The following is a 5,046-nucleotide window of genomic DNA, read 5'->3' as shown; positions in this document are numbered from 1 at the left end:
TAGAAACTAAGAGAACAATACAAAAAATTAATGAAACAAAGAGTTGGTTCTTTGAGAAAATCAACAAGATAGACAAGCCCTTATCCAAACTAACCAAAAGACAGAGAGAGAGAGAATCCAAATCAACAAAATCAGAAATGAAAAGGGGGACATAACAACAGACATTGAGGAAATCCAGAGAATTATCAGGTCATATTTCAAAAACCACTACTCCACAAAACTGGAAAACCTAAGAGAAATGGACAATTTTCTGGATAGGTACCACATATCTAAGTTAAATCAAGACCAGATAAACTATTTAAATAGTCCAATAACCCCTAAGGAAATAGAAACAGTCATTAAAAGTCTCCCAACCAAAAAAAGCCCAGGACCACATGGCTTGAGCACAGAATTCTACCAGATCTTCAAAGAAGAGTTAATACCAATACTCTCTAAATTGTTCCACATAATAGAAACAGAAGGAACATTACCAAATCCTATGAGTCTACAATTACCCTGATTCCTAAACCAAACAAGGATACAACAAAGAAAGAGAACTACAGACCGATCTCCCTCATGAACATTGATGCAAAAATACTCAATAAAATACTGGCAAACAGACTCCAAGAACACATCAGAACAATTATCCACCATGATCAAGTAGGCTTCATCCCAGGGATGCAAGGGTGGTTCAACATACGAAAGTCCGTCAATGTAATACACTGTACAAACAAACTCAAAGAAAAAAAACCACATGATCATCTCACTAGATGCAGGAAAGGCATTTGACAAAATCCAACCCCCCTTCATGATAAAGGTCTTGGAACGATCAGGAATACAGGGAATATACCTAAACATAATAAAGGCAATCTACAGCAAGCCAACATCAATTAAATGGAGAGAAACTCAATGCAATTCCACTAAAATCAGGAACGAGGCAAGGCTGTCCACTCTCCCATACTTATTCAATATAGTACTTGAAGTTCTAGCCAGAGCAATAAGACAGCATAAGGAGATTAAGGGGATACAAATTGGAAAGGAAGAAGTAAATCTTTCCCTATTTGCAGATGACATGATAGTATACTTGAGTGACCCCAAAGATTCCACCCAAGAACTGAAAAGCTTATAAACACCTTCAGCAACATAGCAGGATACAAGATCAACTCAAAAAAATCAGTAACCCTCCTATATACAATGGACAAAGAAGCTGAGAAGGAAATCAGACATATATCACCCTTTACAATAGCCACAAATGACATAAAATACCTTGGGGTAACACTAACCAAGCAAGTGAAGGACTTATATGATAAGAACTTTAAGTCCCTGAAAAAAGAAATTGAAGATGTCAGAAAATGGAAAGATCTCCCATGCTCATGGATAGGGAGGACTAACATAGTAAAAATGGCAACTTACCAAAAGCAATCTACAGATTCAATGCAATCCCCATCAAATTACCAACATAATTCTTCACAGACCTGGAAAGAATGCTACTCAACTTCATATGGAAAAACAAAAAAACCCAGGATAGCCAAAAGAATTCTGTGCAATCAAACAACCTCTGGAGGCATCACGATCCCTGACTTCAAGCTCTACTATAGAGCTACAGTAATAAAAACAGCTTGGTATTGGCATAAAAACTGACATGTGGACCAATGGAATCTAATTGAAGACCCTGACATTAACCTGCACACCTATGAACATATAATTTTTGACAAAGAAGCCAAAAGTGTACAATGGAAAAAAGAACGCATCTTCAACAAATGGTGCTGGCATAACTGGATATCAATGTGTAGAAGGCTGCAAATAGATCCATATCTGTCACCGTTCACAAAACTTAAGTCCAAGTGGATCAAGGACCTCAACATAAATCCAGCTACTCTGAACCTGCTAGAAGAGAAAGTAGGAAGTATTCTTAAACGTATTGGCATAGGAGACCACTCCCTAAATACAACACCAGTAGCACAGACACTGAGAGAAACAATCAATCAATGGGACCTTTTGAAACTGAGAAGCTTTTGTAGAGCAAAGGATACAGTCAACAAGGCAAAGCGACAGCCTACAGAATGGTAAAAGATCTTCACCAACCCCACATCAGACAGAGGACTGATATATAAGGACTGATATATAAGGAATATATAAGGAACTCAAGAAATTAGACATCAAAACGACCAACAGCCCAATTAAGAAATGGGCTATTAGAACTTAACAAAGAATTCTCAACAGAGGAAACTCAAATGGCTGAAAGACATTTAAGGAATTGCTCAACATCTCTAATTATCAGGGAAATGCAAATCAAAACAACACTGAGATACCACCTTACACCTGTCAGAATGGCTAAGATCAAAAACACTGAAGACACTTTATGCTGGAGAGGATGTGAACTAGGGGAACTGTCCTCCACTGCTGGTGGGAATGCAAGCTTGTACAACCACTTTGGAAATCAATATGGTACTTTCTTAGAAAATTGGGAATCATTCTCCCCCAAGATCCAGCTATACCACTCCTGGGCATATACCCAAGAAATGCTCAATCATACCACAAGAGCACTTGCTCATCTATGTTCATATCAGCATTGTTTGTAATAGCCAAAACCTGGAAACAATCTAGATTCCCTTCAACTGAAGAATGGATAAATAAATTGTGGCACATATACACAATGGAATACTACTCAGCAGAGAAAAACAATGACATCATGAGGTTTGCAGGCAAATGGATGGATCTAGAAAAAAATCATCCTGAGTGAGGTAACCCAGACTCAGAAAGACAAATATGGTATGTACTCACTCATAGGAGGATGCTAGATGTGGGACAAGGATTACTGGACTGCTACTCACATCACCAGTGAGGCTACCTGGAAAACAGGACCCCAAGAAAGACACGAGGATCGCCCAATGACAGAGAAATGGCTGAGATCTACATGAACATGAGATCAACCTGGACATGAGTGGGAGCAATGAAGGGCGAGGGTCGAGGGAAAGAGAGCGGGAGATCCCAGCTGGATCAAGAACAGAGAGGGAGAACAAGGAATAGGAGACCATGGTAAATGAAAACCACATGAGAAAAGGAAGAAACAAAGTGCTAGAGAGGCCCACAAAAATCCACAATGATACCCTGTAGCTAGAGTTTTCCTGCCTTGCCCACAGTCAGGACAAATCTTTGTCACCCGCCAGTCCCACAGCCGCTCAGACCCAAACAAGTAAACACAGAGACTTATATTGCATACAAACTGTATGGCCGTGGCAGGCTTCTTGCTAACTGTTCTTATTGCTTAAATTAGTCCATTTCTATAAATCTATACCTTGCCACGTGGCTGGTGGCTTACCGGCGTCTTCACATGCTGCTGGTCATGGCGGCGGCTGCAGTGTCTCTCTGCGTCAGCCTTCCACTTCCCAGAATTCTCCTCTCTCCTTGTCCCACCTACTTCCTGCCTGGCCACTGGCCAACCAGTGTTTTATTTATTGACCAATCAGAGCAATTTGACATACAGACCGTCCCACAGCACTTCCCTTTCTTTTTTTTTAAAAGGAAGGTTTTAACTTTTACACATCTCCAAAGTCAACTTGGTATATTTGGGAATTTGGGCGTAGCTTCTCTTACTACTTCCTGCTGGAGGGGGGTGCTGTATCTTATGGGGACACAAAGAAATTTTTAGGATCATGGAGTAGTCCGTGAGACTGTATCGTCTGAGCCAGTTGCCTTGAAACGATTCTGGATGTTGGATCATCTGGGCCATGGTGTCATCAGAGACCTTTCAGGTGGTCTTGGCTGGTCAAACTTGATGTATCTTAATCTGGAACAAATCCATAGCCTCTGGCTTTCTGTGGAAACAAAAGCAGAGCCTCCTTTCCAAAGCAACATATCCTTACATCCAAATTTTGAAGTTAAGGTACCTTTAAAATACACATTTTGGCACGGCTAGCTCAGTCGGTAGAGCATGAGACTCTTAATCTCAGGGTCGTGGGTTCGAGCCCCACGTTGGGCGCCAGATATAGATGTAACCAACCGTCTTATTAAATAAGAAACACAGAAACAATGTAAAAGAGAAAGCCGAGAGGTCAGAGCTCAGAGCTAAAATCTCACCCTTCCTCCTGCTGTCCCAGCTTCGCGAAAAGAGACCTACTTCCTGTCGGTTCGTTTTTTTATAGTATGTCGTTCTGCCTTCTCATTGGTTGTAAACCCAAACACATGACTGCCTCGTCACTGTCTGAATGTACAGCCCCCTAGGTCTTAAAGGCATATGTCTCCAATGCTGACTGTATCCCTGAACACACAGAGATCTTATGGGATTAAAGGCGTGTGCCACCACCGCCACACTCTTGCTATGGCTCTAATAGCTCTGACCCCCAGACAACTTTATTTATTAACATACAATCAAAATAATATTTCAGTACAATTAGATTACCACCACAATACCCCCACAATAGACTGCTGGTAATGGTCGAGAGGCAGCCGGGACTGACCTACTCTGGTGATGGGATGGCCAAATACCCTAATAGTTGTGCCAGAAACCCCATCCATGGACTGAGGAATCTGGATGCAGAGATCCACGGCTAGGCCCCGGGTGGAGCACTGGGAGTCTAATTAGTGAGAAAGAGGAGGGTTTATATGAGTGAGAATTGTTGAAACCAAGGTTGGATAAAGCACAGGGACAAATAGCCAAAGAATGGAAACACATGAACTATGAACCAATGGCTGAGGGGCCCCCAACTGGATCAGGCCCTCTGAATAGGTGAGACAGTTGATTGGCTTGATCTGTTTGGGAGGCATCTAGGCAGTGGTACTGAGTCCTGTGCTCATTGCATGAGTTGGCTGTTTGAAACCTGGGACTTATGCAGGGACACTTGGCTCACTCTGGGAGGAGGGGACTGGATCTGCCTGGACTGAGCCTACTAGGTTGATCTCAGTCCTCGGGGAGGGTTTGCCCTGGAGGAGTTGGGAATAGGGGATGGGCTGGGGGGAAGGGGAGGTGGGCAGGAAGGGGAAGAACAAGGGAATCTGTGGCTGTTATGTAGAACTGAATGGTATTGTAAAATAAAATAAAAGGAAAAAAAAGAATGGCAATAAAAT

General features: G+C 42.0%; 1 non-coding gene across 1 annotated transcript; it reads left to right on the top strand.

Moving 5' to 3' along the window:
• Positions 1 to 3,888: 3,888 nt before the first annotated feature.
• Trnak-cuu lies at positions 3,889 to 3,961 on the top strand. Its single transcript has one exon. It is a non-coding gene; the product is annotated as a tRNA-Lys (tRNA).
• Positions 3,962 to 5,046: the final 1,085 nt, after the last annotated feature.

This window comes from Peromyscus leucopus, chromosome X (genome assembly GCF_004664715.2).
Source record: "Peromyscus leucopus breed LL Stock chromosome X, UCI_PerLeu_2.1, whole genome shotgun sequence".
NCBI lineage: Eukaryota > Metazoa > Chordata > Mammalia > Rodentia > Cricetidae > Peromyscus > Peromyscus leucopus.
This window is presented reverse-complemented; position numbering and strand designations above follow the sequence as displayed.